The 19,607-nt window shown below is 37.2% G+C and overlaps 1 protein-coding gene across 1 annotated transcript in view; it reads left to right on the forward strand.

Moving 5' to 3' along the window:
• LOC102977725 (uncharacterized) overlaps positions 1-19,607 on the forward strand; it is a 206,433-nt gene that overhangs the window by 98,913 nt on the left and 87,913 nt on the right.

The following is a 19,607-nucleotide window of genomic DNA, read 5'->3' on the forward strand; positions in this document are numbered from 1 at the left end:
GAGGATCCCGCGTGCAGCGGAGCGGCTGGGCCCGTGGGCCATGGCCGCTGGGCCCGTGCCCCGCAGCGGGAGAAGCCACAGCAGAGAGGGGCCCGCATACCGCAAAAAAAAAAAAAAAAAAAAAAAAAAGCCTTGCCAAAGATGACATAAAAAAGGAAATTCAATAAATTTCAAATGAGAAGCCATCAAGAAAATGAAAAGGCAACCTATAGAATGGGAGAAAATTTTTGAAAATCATGTCTCTAATAAGGGGTTACTATCCAAAATACAAAGAACTCATATAACTCAATAGCAAAAATCAAACAATCTGATTTAAAATTGAGCATAGGAAGTGAATAGAATTTTTTTTTCCAAAGAAGACATACAAAGGACCAACAAACAAATGCAAACAACTGAGAAAAAAATAAGTAAGTGAATGGTCTTATATCTATTAAATAAATTGAATTCATAGTCAAAAGCCTTCCCACAGGAAGGAAACTTTAGGCCCAGATATATTCTTTTGTCAATTCTACCAAACATCTAAGAAGAAATAATACCAGTTCCACATATATTCTTCCAGAAAATTGAAGAGGAAGGAATCGAAGAGGAACATTACAAATCATTTTTGATGTCAGCATTACCCTGAGAGTAAAACCAGAAAGCCTTTTTAAAAAAACTAAAACTACAGAGCAATATCCCTCAGTAACATAGATTAAAATATCTTAACAGAACTTTAGCAAATTATACCCAGCAATGTATCAAAATTGTAACACACCATGATCAGGTGGGGATTATCCCAGGAGTACAAGATTGGTTTGACAATCAATGCAATAGACTGTATTTTACAAGATTTAAGTAGAAAAGCCTATGATAATATCAAAAAATTCAGAAAAAGAATTTCACAAAATTCACAATGCTTTCTGATTTAAACTCTCAAGAAACTATAAATAGAAGGGAATTTCCTCAAACTAAGAGACATCTGTGTAAACCTCCAGCTAGTATCATATTTATTGGTGAAAGATTGAATATTTCCTCCAATATCAGAAGAAATGCAATGTGTCTTATCTGTAACATTCTTTTAATGAACATTGCACTAGATGTTCTAGTCAGTTCAATAAGACAAGAAAAAGAAATAAAGGTATATGGATTGGAAAGAAGAGGCAAAGCTGTTCTTATTTGCACACGACATGATTAACTACTAGGAAATCCTAAGAGACTTATAGAAAAATAGATTATAATTAATACAGCAATATTAACAATGTCACGGGTTACAAAGTCAGTATATCACATATAGTTTATAAATATATTTTTTCTAAATAATCGTGTATTGTGTACAGACATTATATGAAATCATGTAAGCTGGATTATTAATATAAGTTATCTAAGGTCACATATGGTTTGATGTTAGGGGGAAAGTGATCCAATATTTTTAAAGGAAAGGGAAAAACGACTACAGAAAAACACTGGCAACAACCATAAAAACAACTAAAAAAAACTAATATGTATAAAAATATTCATTCATGTAATGAAATTATATAGTTGTGTATATGTAAAAAGCTGTCTGTGTTGAGAAATTGAAATCCAGTAATCTTTAAAAGAGCGACCTAAGTCTAGAGAATCTAGCAACAAATCTGGGCACATATGGAAATGTAGTATACATGAATGGGTGGCATATGGCTACAAGTAAAATACCTAACAATGGCTTAGACAGCAAGGACACATTATTTCATATTACAAGATACAAGAAGCCCATTAAGAAAATCCAGTGCGAGGCTCTGGCCAACTCCTTGAGCTTTTCTGGAATTACCTCTCATTGTCACTGCAGCTCTGAGCAGCCTCATCATGCATGGATGTTAAGGTAGTCCTTGCTGGGAAGGTCAGAGAACCGGCCAAGCAGATATCCCAGGAAAACAAAATAGCAGGTGCTATTTGACCCTAAGGCAGGTGTGGCCGGCATGTTTTGAGGAACATAAGAGGTTAATGTGCCGGTGACAGAGTGAGCAAGGGCGGGGCTGTAGAGGACAGGGTCAGACAGGTTCGGGGTTTGGGGTGGCCTCCAGAGCACTGTGTCAGCTGTGCTCCCCACCCTACTCCCTAACCTCTACTTGGAGCGAGGTGCTAAGCCTTATGATGGTTTTGAACAGAGAAGGGACTTTATTTGACTTCAGGTTAACAGGTTGATTAATTGACACCAATCGGGATACTACTGCAGGAATCCTACTGAGTGATGACAGTGCCTGAATTGGGGTGATAGCAAAAGAATATAAAGTCTGGGGTATTTTTAAGGTAAGGGTTTGTCGACAGAACCAAAGGACACCATTATTCTTAATAAACTTCTCCTGGTGATTCTAACACGCAGCCAGTGCTGAGAAACACCGACGTGTCGCTGCAGATTTGCTCTCGTTTTCTTCAATTCCTTGAAATACAGCAATTTCCACCGAGGATATTCCGTCATGCCGTTTCTTCTATCCGAAAGAGTCATCAACTGTGACTAACTTTTCATCCTTCATAAACTAGCTTAAAACTTCCTTCTCCAGGAGGCCCTATCCAATGCCTCCATGACTTTCTCCGATGTTCTTTCCCTTTATACCAGTTTTGCGTTCATTTGTATGCCTCCCCATCTGGATTACAAGCCTCATGAAGGTAAGAACCAAGTCTGCTGTGCCACCACTGGCACAGAGCAATTTCTCAGTAAAGACTTGTTGAATAAATAAGTGTGAATTAATGCACTCCTTAGGCAAATGTGGATTAGCCAAGCCAAGAAATACAAAGGAATTACTTTCATTTGACCGTTGCACTACGGTAGAGGGAAAAGCAATATGGTCTTGACGACAGAACACCAGCGTGAATCACAAGTTTACTAGTTAATATTTGAAACCTCTGTGAGGTACTTTCATCATGTGTGTAAAATAAGAATCGTAATACTGTATTTTCTACTTCCAGGCTTGTGGAGAGAATCAAATAAGATAATAAATGTTAAAGTGATGTCATTAATCTTTTAATTTGGTCTGATTATATTGTGTTACCTGAAACTGCTGTCTGTCACAAAGCAGAAATTCTGGAGTTCTGTCTAGTTTTGGTTTCTGAAGATGAGAATGAGGGCAAGAGGTGGCCTAATTATGGTATAAGCTGTAGTCTTGCTGTAGATGGTACACTCTCATTAGGGACCTTGAAACAGTTGTACACTTCCTTTAACTCTGGAGGTGAAGCCTAGAGATAAAGAGCCTAGAGATGAAGGGGTGCTTCTGAAGGCACCAGCTCTGTCCTTACCTCAGTGCCCCGTTTACTTGGCTGAATCTTAGAAATTTATCATCAAGAGGTGTGGCTGGACTACAGACTCCAGGAAGGCAGGGATCTTTGCTTTGCTTATTCATGTACCCAGTGCTTACAAAAACATTTGACACACCGTAGGTTCTCAGTGAATATTTGCTGAATGAATAAATGCAGATGGATCTGAGTGCTGTCTGGGCTTACAGCTCCTTTCTGTGGAAATAAGTCCAGCAAACAGTTTATTTTATTTTTTAAACTAACATACAGTGAAATTAACTTTCTTAGGGTATTCAGTTCTGTGTAATTTAGCACATACATAGATGTATGTAACCACCACCGCAATCAGGATAAAGAACCATTCCATTACCCAAACAACCTCCTTTGTGCTATCTGTTTGTTGTAGGCACACCCCTACTCACTCCCAGCCGACAGCCCTAAGCCCTGATACCCAGTGATCTCTTTCCATCATTATGGAAAAAAAAGAGGTTTTTTGTTTTTTTCAAGTTGTCATTACAGTATGTAGTCTTTTGCTGACACTGCCTTCTTTTAGTTAACATAATGCCTTTGAGATTCAACTGAGCTGTTGTATGTATCAACAGTTCATTCCTCCTTGTGGCTGAATAATATTCCATTACATGGAAGCACCGTAGCTTATTTATCTGTTCACTCGTTAAAGGACATATGGATTGTTTCTATTTTTGACGATTATGAATAAAGTTGCTCTAAATATTCATATGCAAGTGATTGTGTGAGCATAGTATTTATATGTTCTCTAGAACATATACCTCGAAGTAAAATTGCTGGGTTGTATGGCATATGTATAATTAGTGTTGTAAGAAGCTGCCTAACTATTTTACAGAGTGGCAGTAACAACTTTGCATTTCAGTTGCTCTGCAACCTCATCAGCACTAAGTGTTGTCAGTTTTTTAAAATGTCATTCTAATTTGTATTCAAATTAAATCCAAAATTGTGATTTCAATTTGTATTTCTTTAATGGCTAATACCATTGAACATCTTCATATGCACTTATTTGACATCCATGTATACTCTTTGGTGAAGGATCTGTTCAAGTCTTTTGCCCAATTTTAAAATGGGTTTTTAACTTTTTTTTGTTTGTTTTTTACTGTTGAGTTTTGACAGTTCTTTATACATTCTGGATACATATCCTTTGTTGGATATGTCGTTTGTAAATGCTTTCTCCCCAACTGCAGTTTGACTTTTAATTTTCTTAACAGTGTCTTTCACAGAGTAAAAGTTTTGAATTTTGTTTAAGGCCAAGTTATCAATTTTTTAAATGGATCGTACATTTGATATCTCATCCATGAAGCCTTTATCTAACCCTCAGTCACAAGATTTTCTCATGTTTTCTTCTGAAAGTTTTCTAGTTTTACATTTTCCATTTAGAGCAATGATCCCTCGGAGGTAAACTGTTTTGTATATGAATGTTCCATTGTTCTAACACTGTTGAAAAGGCTATTCTTTCACCACTGACTTGCCTTTGCACCTTTGTCAAGTCAATTGGCTATATGGGTGTGGTTCTATTTCAGTGACCTTTTAAGCAGCCTGGGGAGAGGGTTCTCCCCGGTATATACTGTTCAGCCCCACCTGAGCCGTGAAGTAGAGGCAGACTGGAGGGCAAATTAATTGACAGCAGTGAGAGACGAAGCACAGATGAAGAGCAGCTCAGACTCATAAAACTGGAACTCAGAACAGGGAACCACGGACAAGCTGGCCTCTAGAGCTTATTTAGTGTGTTCATTCATGAAGAGAACTACTGTGTGGGAGCTCGTGGCTAGTTTTAGACAAATCTACACAGCGTGTTCCCAGAAGTCTTTAGGCCACCGTTCCCTCAAGTGTAAGATAAGGAAAGCAAGTTTCAGGCTCTATTGATTACCCCAGACCATAGTGATATAGACCTTTATTTAGTAATTTGTAAGTCTGTTGTTACGTGTTTCTATGGAAAAATTAGGAATCTGTTATTTGAAACTAGTACACATAACTTTGCTTTTGACAGAGGGGAGTTTGTGGAGAGACTGTCCCAAATCATTTCCTGCTGTGTGTAACTCTAATGATGTTTGTATAGCTTTTAAGGAATGAGTGCTTCTACAAGATGTGTCCAAGCTTTTAAGAATTTGGAATGCCTACTTCAGAATCACCATTTGGTGAAATGTTGAGGCAGTTTCTAGACATGACGTTTGTTCTTGTGGATTTCTAGATTTTCAAGCAGCGTAAGTGATCTAACTTGGTTATCTAAGTGCAAAATTGAATCTCAGGGAACCATAGTATGTTTCAAAGGGATTAATCTGCATAAGAAACTAATTACCTGCCATTTTTAAAATAAGTTTATTTACTTTATTTATTCATTTTGGGTTCCATTGGGTCTTTATTGCTGCACGTGGACTTTCTGTAGTTGCGGTGAGCGGGGGCTACTCTTCGTTGCGGTGCACGGGCTTCTCATTGCGGTGGCTTCTCTTGTTGCGGAGCACGGGCTCTAGGTGTGCGGACTTCAGTAGTTGTGGCAGGCACGCTAAGTAGTTGTGGCTCGTGGGCTGTAAAACACAGGCTCAGTAGTTGTGGCGCACGGGCTTAGTTGCTCCACGGCATGTGGGATCTTCCCGGACCAGGGCTCGGACCCGTGTCCCCTGCATTGGCAGACAGATTCTTAACCACTGCGCCACCAGGGAAGCCCTGCCTGCAATTTTAAAATGCCTTTATTTAGTGTATCATGGAAACGCATCTAAATATTTAAAATCATAGAAATGCTGGGAATTCCCTGGCGGTCCAGTGGTTAGGATTCTGCGCTTCCACTGCAGGGGGCAGGGGCACAGATTCGATCCTTGGTCGGGAACTAAGATCACACAAAATGCTGCTCGGCCAAAAAAAAAAAAAAAAAAAAAAGGTTTAAAATCATAGGAATGCTTCAAAATATTTTAAAATAATTTAAATCTTTTTTTAAAAAGCATCAAACGGTCAAGGTAAATCCTTCCTTTCTTCTCCCTTCCTTCGTTTCTTCATTTGTTCCTTCTTTCCTTCCTTCCTTCTTACAGATCAATGAAGTTGTCACCTTGTAACTTTATTTACAGACTAAGACTTCCAATAGCTGCAACATTAAACTCCCCAGATTGGGGCTCAGGTGGGGAAACTCCACACAGATGTTAATTGGAGGTAGAGTAAGGATCGTATTTTTTAACAGATTTCATTAAAAAAAATTATAATTGTTTTAATCTTTGATTTCGTGGGCTTCTTCACCATTAGGGGTTAATTACAACAATGGTTTCTGGTTTGAACCACTTCAATCTCAAAGTCATTTCAGAAAACTGCTGGAACTGAAAAAGCTTTAAGCAGTTGTGCAGGTCTTTAATTGTAAATTAGTTTTGACAGGACTACGATACAGAGTCCTGCTTGCTTCCAAAGTGATGCTGGCTGACAACCTCGCACTGCTCCAGGAGCGAAGAAACATGTGGAAGAAATTGTTCTTTTCCATTTCACAGCTTGTCATTTCCTCTGCGGGGCAGCCCCTGACCCCTCTGAGAGATCCTGACACCCATAAGGGAAGTGTTCCCACTGATGTAAAGGAAGTGGAGAAGCAGTTTAACGCTAAGAAAGAAAGGAGAAGGGTGTGTCAAAAGGATCTGGAGCACAGAGAGATGAGATGGGCTTAAAACGTTTCCATCAGGTTAGAATCTTTGCTGTGTTATTTCCTTTCAGGAGAGAAAACTGAAAAATAATTTAGAAGGGCTCAAAACATCATGGGCGGTTTTACGCTACCTTAAAAAAATTTTTTTAAGTGGAAATGGCAATAAAAATGAATGTGTCACATGTGAATGATCAAAAAAAGGGTCTGAGGGAAAAGTACAAATGTGCTGCTGCCCTGTTCCGATATGTTTCTAATTACAGAGTGTGTGTGGATTAGATCGACAGCATCAGATTACAGCTTGTGTTTTCAGGACATTTTACACCCTTAACATTTTATTTGGTCTCATATATTCATCACAGTCAGTTTTTCCTCTCTGCCTGTGCTATTAAACAGTGCAGTAAGGAACATAAAAAAGCAATGGGGTTGTGTTATCGTTCAAACAGGTTTATCATTCTCCCAGTCTTTTGGCATAAGACATTTCAAAACCCCTCAAATTATCAATATTTTTAGAGCTACTAACGAAGTCATTATTTTTTTTTAAAGAACTTCCTTTTCTTTTTGAAACAATTGAAAATCTTTTTCAGTATACACACTTTGCTGACCATGGTCTTTAGGGCAGGGGTAATAAATACTCTTTCCTCCACACACACATCATGGTGTGTGTGTGTGTGTGTGTGTACGCGTGCACGAGCATCTGTGCGTCCGTGTCTGTGTGTGATCCTTAATCTCTTGTGGCAAATATGTTAACAAACGCAAGTGTGCCTTGTGTTTTCAGCAGTCACTCCTAAAAATGTACTGTCTATGAAAATAATTCCATTTTTCCTTGGCCAATCTCTCTCATTTAGTCTGCCGATACTCAGTGCCTCAGTATTAGGACACGTGTCCTTGCAAAATGATATTGCAGAAGTGGACAGAGACAACTAATAATATCATAGTTCTTGACTGAATGTGAGACACTGAAATGGACCTAGCAGGTTAGGACAATTGGAGCATTTCTAAAAAGCTTTGGGAGCAGTGGTTTAAGGAGGGAAGTGTTACTACAGACCTGTGACAAGACACACTTGTCTCTGGCCCCATTATTCAATTCCCAGAAGTACCCAGAGCTGAACACACGATCTGGATAAGTTGGAAATAACGAACTGTAGGGATAAAATGTACTTGTATTCTGTTTTTACTAACGCGAATTATGACGAAAGAAACCATGACCAACTGGGGAGAATTTGCTCCTTACACATGACAAAGTAGCAGCCTATCCGACATAGCTTTCCAATTGCTCCAGTTTATGATATTGATATTGGTTTTTTACTGCAGGCTCTTCCATTCTTTAAATTTTTTTTTATTGTAGTAATAACACTACATGCGATCTGCCCTCTTAACAAATGTTTAAGTGTACGATACAGTATCTGTAGTTGGATGTGATGTACAGTAGATCTCTCGAACTTATCTTACATCTTTGAGACTTTAGGCTCATTGATTAGCATATACCCATCCTCCCCCTCCCCCAACCCCTGGCATACACCATGCTACTCTGTGATTCCATGAGTTTGCCAATTTTAGATGCTTCATGTACGTAGAACATGGATAGGCATTTATCCAAAGAGGACACACTATAGGTACTTTCTGCAAGTCTTTAGCAGGTAGCATTTCCTTTGGTTCAGGATTATGTTCATCAAACTCCAAATGGGAATAAAAAATAAATGACATTGTGAGACCTCATGTGAATAAATGGGTTCATTAGCTCTTTCTAAACATGAGGCTGGCTTTGAACACTTCAGTGGTCTGACTGATTTAGTTCTCTTTCTTATGAGCATGTGATTGACTTTGTTCAATGTGGAAATAATTGAAATTAAAATTGGCAGAAAGCGACACTCTTTTTATCCACACTGATCCATTCAGTCTAATTAGATGATCCATATGGAGTAAGAAATAGGAAATATAAATTAGAAAAATAGGCTTTCGAATCAAACAGGTAAGTATTTCCTTTAGCATGAGATAGGAGGGAAATCAATCCTTTTTGGTATTAAACTCATTTTATTAGAAAAGTCAGTCTTGCTCTTGAATGTTGATACCTTGGCAATGAAGGATAGAAGGACTTGATGCTCTGTAGCACAGATACATGACACATTGTCTTTGAATATTTTACATTACTAGAGGCCAGCAAGTGTGATCAACCTTTGTTTGCAAAGCCACAACTATTTTTTTGGTTAAGATTGTGTTCTATAACTTGTTAAATGAACACAGAACTGTTTCACTAGAATCTTGTGTTTAGAATTTTGTAGATTTAAAGTTGTAGTAAAAAAGATCCTGCAATATTTTCAACATGCATAGAAATAAGCATATACAAGGCATAATGCTAGTGTTAAAGACATTGGCTGCTGTAATGTTGTTAACAGACATAGATTGTGAAAACATAATTCAGTGAAAAGCAATACAGAACCCTAAAGCACAAATATTTCTCCTCCCATACTATTAACCCTCTCTTTCCAAACAAATTCTCATTAGTTAGTTGATCTATATTCAGGCTGGTGTATTGCTTTTATCAGCAAGTGTGTCTTCTCCAGCATTGAAATATTAACACATGTGCACACAGACACATGCATATAAAACTTTCTAAGGTCAAATATTTAAAAGGTGTAAGCCTTTTCATAAAACATTCCAGCATTTTCTTCTTGAACCATAATTAATAGTATCTCCTTATACCTTCACCTAAACTTGTAATAAAACATCTTTTTTTTTCCTTTTTCAGACTTGCAGGAATCAGGCGTCATGTGTATGAATAATTGCCATGAAATAAAGTTTTAACCAAGTGTGATGAACTAGTTGTTGGAGCAATCAGGGGTTCATCATCTTGATTTTTTGCCCATAATACATGTCATGCTGAATAAAACCAGTAGTTGTTGGATATGTACTTGGCAAATATTTTCTCTCAGTCTGCAGCTTGCCTTTTCATATTCTTAACAGGGTATTTCATAGAGTAAAGATTTTGAATTTTAATGAAGTCCAATTTATCAATCTCCTTTTATGGATCAGGCTTTGGTGTCAAGCCTAAGAACTCATTGCCTGAAGTTCCTGAATATTTTCTCCTGTTTTTGTTTTTTTTTTTTCAAAAAGCAAATCCATTTTGAATTATTTTTAACATAAGGAATGAAGTTTAGGTTAATTTTTATTTTATTTTACTATTATTATTTTTTGCCGGTTGCTCCAACACCATTTGTCAAAAAGGCTGTTTTTCCTCCATTGACATGGTTTTGCACCTTTCTTGAAAATCAGCCGCTTAGCATATTTTTCTAAACTTTTTTCTGGCTTCTCTATTCTCTTCCACTGACTTATGTGTCTGTCCCTACACCACACAGCTTTGATTACTGTAGCCATATATTCAAGCTGTATAATTCTTTTCTTACATTGTTAGATTCAATTTGCTAATATTTTCTTGAGAATGTTCCAAGTTTCTGAGAGATATTGGTCTGTAGTTTTGTTTTTTAGTAAACTGTCTTTGTCTGGCTTTGGTGTCAGGATTGTTATAATGGTCTCATAAAATGAGTTAGGAAGTATTTCTCCTGTGTTTTCTAGAGGAGATTATGTAAAATTGGTCAATATTCATGTTTTTCAAGCGCCCATGAATCATTCACAAATATATCCTGGGCCAATAAAAGAAACCTCATAAAATTGAAAAGAATTGAAATCATACAAAATGTTTTCTGTAATCATAATAAAATCAAACCAGAAATAATTAACATAAAACCAAAAGGAAACTTTTAAAACCTTAGAAATTAAACACACTTTTAACTAATCAGTGGAGCAAAACAACGAAGTCTCAAAAAAGTTTGAACTGAATGAAAATGAAAATGCAACATATCTATCCTGTCATTGAATTAGAAGTGCATTTTTTTGTAAATAGCATATAATTAGGTCATATTTATTAGACCATTTACATATAAGGTAACTATGGGTATGTTAGGACTAAGTCTGCCATTTTAGTTTTCTCATTATTTCCTGTTTTTCATTCCTCTGTTCCTCTTTACTTGCCTTCCTGCGCATTACTTGAACCCTCTTTAGGATTCCATCCTGATTTGATGATAATTTTTGAACAAATCTCTTGTGTACTTTTCATAGTAGTTGCTCTGGGTATGGCATTATACATATGTGATTTATCTCAGTTTCCTGGTGTCAATATTTTACACTTTGGGTCAAGTGTAAATACTTTACTTCCATTTCAGTCTCTTTACCTTCCCTACTTTTAAATATCATTGTCTTGGGTAACACATAGTGTTATGGTTTTTGTTCCAGTCATCAAATGTGATTTTTAAAACCCGTGAGGGTAAAAAGAGTGTATTATATATACCCATGTTTGATGCTTTTTCTGATTTTTTCTTTTTTATTCCCTTTCAGATGCTCCAAGATTTCTTCTTTTATAATTTCCTTTCTGTTTGAAGAACTTTCTTTAGCCATTATTTTAGGGAAGGTCTAGCAACAAATTCTTTTTGTTTCCTTTCATTTGAGAATGTATTTTGCCTTCCTTCCTGAAGGATAATCACTGGATATAGAATTTGTAGTTGACACATTTTTCTTCCAGCAATTGGAAAATGTGCTGTTTTGGTCTGCGTGATTCAGCTTGTATATCTGGGGCACATCCACTGGACCCTGCTAGTGACGTCTGCGGGGACAGAAGGAGCTTCCCCAGCCCTGGCCACCTGCTGCCTTTAGGTGGGGAAGGGAGTCTCCAGCCTCAGGATGTTAAGAAAGTTTCTGGTCTAGGAGTTAATTGTGGTGGGGTTCCCCTGCTGGTACCACTTGGCCACCTGTTTGTTGTCTCTTGGTGGGAGGAGGGCTGTTTCAAGCTGCAGGGAAGGAGAGGGCATCACCTGGATGCTTATTTCAGTAGGTTCTGGTCTATCCTGCTCTCCAGTGCTGCTGGACTCACCTGACGTTGTTGGTGGGACTTCCTTTCTAAGGGTAGATAGGGTCCTACCTGGACCCCTATTTGCTGATAGGACGGAGTTGGAGACGCTGGTTCTGGATTACTTTCTTCTGTTGGGTGAGGTGGGAGGGAGCATGGGCTGCCCTGTCCTATATTGTTGCTCTAGTCCTGGGGTCTATAATCATCTCTCTGTCCTCTTTATATCTTTCAGAACTTTCTTTGGCTACATCCTACATTATTTCCAGGTTTTTTAGTTATGCTTAGAGAGGAGAAGAAGGGAGAAACAAGTGTATACCATTTGGTCCCAACCGGAAGTCCCCTCAGTTTTTTGTTTTGTTTTGGAGGCACTACAGCATTTTAAAAGTTTCTTAGCATTTCATTTAGGGCTTGAGGAATATGGAGGTAAAAAATGTTTTAATTGTGGCAAAATATAGATAATATGAAATTTACCATTTTAACTATTTTTAAGCGTACCATTCAGTGACACTAAGTACATTAACAATGTTGTACACCCATCACTTCCATCCATCTCCAGAATTTCTTCATCTTCTCCAACTTAAAGTCTCTAGCCATTAAACAATAACTTCCCATTTTACCCTTCGTCCAGTCCCTAGCAATCATCATTTCTACTTTCTGTCTCTCTGAATTTGACCGTTCTATTCTAGGTCCCTCACATAAGTGGAACCATACGATATTTGTCTTTCTGTGACTAGCAAACTTTACTTAGCATAATATCCTCAAGGAAGGAGGTAAAATTTGAATTGGTAAAATCTATTACTCATTGAAGTGTTTTAAAACAGTTTTAAGGATAAGAGTTTAAAATTAGTAACTAACTTGGGACATTGAAATCTTTAAAGCCTGGTATGTAGTATGAACTCAACAATGTTCGCTATTACCATTATTTTCTTCAAGATATTACTATTCCTCTTCTCTCTAGGATGAATAGCTAAAAGTCAACAGTTAGGGGGTTGAGTCAACGTTCTGTTTTTATTCCTTTTTGTGACAACTAGCCCTTATCTCTGTCTACCTACTGGAAATGTGCAAGAAAGAAATTGAAAGAGAATGCAGACCTGTGCACGTTTCATGGAGGAACTAGAATGTGGATATAGGAGGCAGGGAGGCTTACATTCACACCCTGACTCTTACCCTTTAATGTCGTTTATCAGGTTCCTTAATCTGTGAACATTTGCTTCTTTACCTATAAAGGGGGGATAACAGGCCTTACTTGAGGATTAGTAGTAGTTTATGTAGAGTGCAATACATGCAGTAGGTGCTCACTAAATCACCTTTGTGTTATTGTATTAGTTACTATAATGAGAAAAATGCACTTGGCTATGTCCATATCCTGCTTAATTTCAGTACTGGGCAATGATCCCCTCTATCCTTACCCGTAATTTTCTCTTAACAATAAGGACTTACTAGTGGGTAAAATAATTTATTATTCTAAGTAGCTTTGGATGTTCTAAGTTCAATGAAATTGTCAGTGATGATAACCAAGGAAAGCTCATGAGCAGCATATTAAAATTTCTGAATTCTTTCATTGTGCTTAAGATGGAGAGTTTAATATTTTTAAGAATAAGGGAAAAAGAAGCTAACTTTCATAAAAGGATGCAATCTTTTTAAGGATGGCAGAAATGGTTGATGTTTAAAAATTATTCTTGGAAAGAATAACCAAGTATTTTCCTGCTCTTACATTACAATAATATTTTATTAGGCAAGGCATGCATGTATGAATCTATTTTTTATCCTGAAGATGCAAAATATTCAGAGATCACTACCGGTTGATATAATGGCAGAAATATTTACGGTTCTCTGCTGGCTGTAAAGGTAAACAAAATAACTTGAATTAAATAAGTAACATAGGTAAATCTGTTTTAATAAACTGAAAAATACTGCATAAAATATAATGTATTGTCATCAATCAACTAACTGTTGATATTCATAAGTGGTACCAAAGTGCCACATGGGTTGAGGGTCTATGTGGACAGATTATGCCTTAGAGGTCTGGGCAGAAGTGAAATTGGGAATAGTTTTGTTGCATTCCTGATGTCACTAATATTAAAACATCCCCAAATATGAAACCATTAAGCTTCTTAACACTTCTAAGAAACCAGTTCATAAAATAGTAGGAGCACTTTACCTTTTACTAAATATTTGAGGCTTTAGAGGGACTAATCCTGGCCAAACCTAAACTCCAATTCTATGGTACTTGCCCTTTGTCAAGAGTTTCATTTTTGAAGATCAATTTGTTCATTTCTGCTTCCCATGAAGGAAAGATAGAATTTTCTCCTTGACATTATGACCAACATTTATCTATTTATGTTGGCAGCATCCAAGAAGTTACTGTTTATAGGTACAAACTATGCTGCTAGCAGAGAATGTTATCGTCATTACGTGCATTTATGTAATTTCTAGTTCATTCACTGTTGATATCCTCAAATAGATATTTGACCCTTATTTTGAAAGTGGTTAAAACATTTTTACTTTCTTAACTAGAAACTAGATATAAACAACCAGATTTCAAAAATTTTAAGCATCTGTTTCTGCCGTAGATAAACAATGCTGAGACTTTGGTCGGTGGTTGCAGCCATGGTCATGGCAACGTGTCGTTGAGAATTCGTACTTTGGTATTTATTTTGGCCTTTAAACTATTCATTTGTACTGTGAACTAGATCATGTGCTTCTAACTGTCAGTAAGCTGAATGCATTTCAAGTCAATTTACTAAAATAGTTACTGTTAAGTGGTATATTTGGACAGAGTTGACACCTTTGACATTTTCTACAATGGCAAAAATTACTGTATTTAAGGGAATGATTTATGAATGTTGGGTGCCTACAGAGCTTCCATTTGATTATGGTTTTTACTTTAGCTGCTGACACTCTTTCCACAAACTACTGAAAGGGCAGCTAATTAGTGCTGTGTGATCAGATATTTAACACAGATAAGCAGCACATAGAAATGCACAAAAACATAATTTCAATCTAAAACCTATGATCTTCTTGTTGCTCTTTAGCATTGTCTTTGTCTAACAAGAGGAGAATAGTTGAGATCACAGCAGACAGGGAAAATAAGGAAAGAGAGAGTAAGATTGATAGTATAGAACTGCCTTTATGAAACACACATTATTTGGTATAAATAAGGAAAGCAACTTGCAATGATTAAAAAGTATTTTGAATCGTGAGTTGTCTTCGAGATTGCTGGCCTCTATTAAAAACTTCTTAAAATAATAGATAGCTTTAATTCTTCAAGCAAAAGAAAAATTATATCATCTCAGATTTTCCATGTTTATTATATAGATGTGATTTGACTATGGGAAAAAAAGAGAGCAAAATCTCTTGTATTGCAAGTTTTAAATGTACCAGGCTAAGGTTTACTTAATTAGAACCTCCAGGCAATAAAGGAGCCCTTTTTAAAATTCTGTGATTCTTAATATGCTAAATAATGCAAAGCTTCGACTCTTCAAGCATGAGACACACATCTGGCAGTTTAACATTTAAATTACAGGAGGAAAAAATTCCTCACTTCAGTAGTAATTTTCTCAAAGAAAAGAATAGGAAATGTATTACAACTACATTTAATTTCTTTTTAGATTTCCATCCTGTCTAGTTGCAGACATTTTTCTAGGTTTTCTGTATTTGTATTATTTACACATATTTTCTGTACATTTTACTAATCTTTAATTTGAGATGCTCTTCACTACTAGAGCTCTTGAAAAACTGTGGTGTATTTTACTTAGCAGATTGTTTTGAGAAATCCATCTGATCTCTAAGAACAAAGACAGTGGTTTAGAAAATAAAGGGAAAATAAAATTTCAGAGACCCACGAAAATATTACTAACAAAAAGGCAACATTTTTCAGTTAGTTCCACTTTCAGGCTTTAATATTTTTCAGTATTAATGTTTTCTCTGTTTTGTCATTTTCTGGCTGTTCTTCATGCAAAAGTTACTATAAGCAGTATTCTTTCTTTGCATTTCTCCAAAGGACAGTGTCAGATCCTTGATTAATTTTACAAAGGTCATTTGGAAAAACCATTAAAAATACGCCAAGTAAAAAAGATTAGCACAACACAGGGAAAACACACTTTTATAAACATGTGCATTTATATATAGGAAGGGTACTGAAACATCATACAGTTTTGACAAGTGTTCTCCTTGTGTATCTCACGTATTATTAAAAATATGACTGTTCCATTTATTTTTTTCTGGGTGATCCCAGCTGACACATTCCAAAGGCATCATCAGGTTACTGTTATTTGTAAATATTTCATCTTTTGCTCAATATAAGATGATCTGATAATTAAACTGAGTAGTGGTTCCATAAAATAAAGTGGACTTTCAAAGTAATTAACCTATATTTGTATTACTAACACATAAACATGAGTGCTAGTTAACCTGTGACCAATTTATGTATCCATTCCTACTTTTAATTAAAAAATAAACAACACTGCAACTTCCAGTTTTAGCTATGGCAGAGTAGCTGGTACCAGACTAGCTCTTCTTTTACAATCAGCCATTAAACTGGAGAGAATCTATGAAGCATGTTAATGTTTTAATTGTCATGGAGCATTGGCCATCAGGAAGCACAAGACTTGCTGATCCCAGAGAGAAGGGAAACTTTTGAGGAAAACCCTGGTTGTCTACCTGGGCAAAAATTCTGACTCTAAAGCAGTGAAGCAAAATCCAAGCAGAGAAAGTCTCACTGAGCTGAGACAAAGTTTGGCATTCAGGGCTGCTGAAGCAGCTAGAATCTGCAGATGACAAAGAGCAGGGAGCTGTGCAGAGAGGAACCCAGAAATCAGTATAGGGACCACTCCCCAGCCATGAGTCCTTAGCTGAGGGTAATGCTGTACGTGACCACAGTGAGAAAAACTGAAGCTTTGCTAAGTGATGACTATGGACCTGAGAGAAGAACAGAGATAACTAGAGTTGGAACTGAGGTAGCATTCAAGTCAGGAGAGTCATGTTAATACCTCATTTTCAATTTGACAGCAAACTGAGATGCCAATAGTCTGCATATTAGGAATAAAGACCATGCTCTAGAGAGGCTTATTTTAAGCCTAAAACAAAGCTCTGACAGTAATGGTAGAGGAGTTAGAGACCTGAAGTTGAGGTCTGGTAAGTTAGAGTGGCTTGGAAGCTCTTAGTTTTTCACAGAAATGCTAAAACTAAATGTAAATTTAGGGACTTCCCTGGTGGCGCAGTGGTTAAGAATCCTCCTGCCAATGCAGGGGACACAGGTTCGAGCCCTGGTCCGGGAAGATCCCACATGCCGCAGAGCAACTAAGCCCGTGCACCACAGCTACTGAGCCTGCACTCTAGAGCCCGCGAGACACAACTACTGAGCCTGTGAACCACAACTACCAAGCCTGTGCTCTAGAGTCTGTGTACCACAACTACTGAAGCCCACACACCCTGGAGCCCGTGTGCCCCAACTACTGAAGACCACATGCCTAGAGCCTGTGCTCCGCAACAAGAGAAGCCACTGCAATGAGAAACCCACGCACCTCAACGACGAGTAGCCCCCGCTCACCGCAACTGGAGAAAGCCTGCACACAACAACGAAGACCCAATGCAGCAAACAAAAAAAAAAAAAGAAAGAAAGAAAAAATGTAAATTTAAGCCTACGCAAGTTTAATAAACTTAGCCAGTGATTGAACTGTGTACTAGGAAAACAATATGAACACCTTTCCAAGGAAGATAACAGAATCCAGAGTCTTCTACAGTTCTAGAGTGTCCATTATATAATCTATAATTATTAGACATGCAAAGAAATGGGAGAATATAAACCTTAGACAGGAAAATAGTGAATAAAAATAACTAAGATGATTCAGATATTAAATTTAGCAGGAAAAACCATTAAAACATCCATTATAAACATGTTCATAAATTTAAAAAAAAAACACTTTCAAATGATTAAAGGATAGTATGGTTTTAATGAATGATTAGTCAGGTCATCTCAGCAGAGACATGGACACTATAAAAAATGTAACCAAATGGAAGTTTCAGAACTGAAAAATCCAAGAATTAAAAGAAATTAACGAATTTGAAATACAGAAAAGAAAAAGCTGGGAGAAAAACGAAGAGAGACTCAGAGACCCATGGGGCTATATCACATAGTTTTACATACATACAATGGGAATCTTAGGTAAGAAAAGAGGGTCATAAAATGGAAGAAAATATGTATTAAAAAAGTAATGATTGGAAATCCCCCAAATTTGATGGAATATATTGACTCATAGATTGAATACTCTCAGTGAACCCCAAAATAATAAATACAAGGAAGCTACATTTAAAAATAACATAACGAAACTGCTAAACACCAAAGTTGAAGTGAAAATCTTGAAAGCAGACAGAAGGAAAAGAAACCACATTACAAAAAGGGGAACAGTGATCTGAAAAATGATGGACATCATCATCTGAAACAATGGAGACCCGAAGTCAATGTAATGACATATTTAAAATGCTAAAAAATGTCAATTCAGAAATCTGTATCCAGCAAAAAATCCTTCATGAATTGAGGTTGATATAAAGACATTTTCAGATGAAGCAAAGGTAAAAGAATTTTTCTTCAGCAGACCGGCACTATAAAAAACTTAGAGAATGTTCATGAGGCTGGCTGGGTCATCTTTAGGGAGGAAAAGTTTTCCAAAGCATGCAGACATGGAGACCATGTCCTCAACATTTTACACGCTGGAAAGCTCATTTAAAAACATGCACAAAGGCAATTCCAAAGGGCTGAGGATGGCAGCCTTTAATCCGTAGAGGGAGAGAAGAGGACAGGCAGCAAGGCTGTGACTGCTCATGGTATATGATACATGTATACCTTTTAAAAATAGATTTTGGGTCAACCTCTTGGTCAAAGCTGTGGCTCTATTAAGGTACTCCAATCGCTAGCAGCTTCTGGGCCAGGGTATTTGTCACAGGATGCTGGGGATAGGCCTTAGCAAATGGGCTCAGTGAAGTGAGAGGTCAAGCCAATGGATTGAGAGTCATAAAGGTAAAGATATACCTGCTTATGCACTATCTTTCTTTGTTTATAATTTAAGAAACGTTTGTTGAGGAGGCATTCCATTTCAGGCACTGTGCTGGACATAATAGGAGAAACAAAGATGAACAAAACACATTATCTGCAAGGAGTTTTTGATCTAGAGCAGTAGTTCTCAATTGGGGATGTTTTGCTCCCCAGAGGACATTTGGCAATGTCTGGAGACATTTTTAATTGTCTCCAACTAGGGGAGGGCTGGGGAGGTAAAGGGTGCCTTTGGCATCTAGTAGGTAGAGGCCAGAGATGCTGCTAAGCATCCTACAAAACACTGGACAGCCCCCAAACAAAGAGTTAACCAATCTAAAATGTCGCTCATGCTGAAGTTGAGAAACCCTGATATAAAACAAGTCATGCAAAAGATGATAAAGGTAGCTCAGGTGAGAAGTGCTGGGTACACACAGATAACAGAACTGTCTAGTCTCAAGGTTTTATAATGGAATACTGGTGTGAGGCACAGAGAAATTTCTTTGAAAACTTGATCACAGAAACATAGCTGAGGATAGAGAATCCTACCCGGATGAGGATAAGAAAGCAGATCAGACACAGCTGCTGCTTGTAAATTGCATCCCTGTGGTGCGGCCAATGGTAAAGTTCTACTTGAAGTTCATGCATTGACTGAATTAAAACTGGGAGCATAGAACAACTTAGAGCCTCCAGAGAATTCTTTCTTTTACCCTCATTTGTCAGGCTTTATATAAACTCTTAGATTTCAGCAGTGTAAGCTTACATATCCTCTGAAGTACAAATCTATAATATTT

This window comes from Physeter macrocephalus, chromosome 18 (genome assembly GCF_002837175.3).
Source record: "Physeter macrocephalus isolate SW-GA chromosome 18, ASM283717v5, whole genome shotgun sequence".
Lineage (NCBI taxonomy): Eukaryota > Metazoa > Chordata > Mammalia > Artiodactyla > Physeteridae > Physeter > Physeter macrocephalus.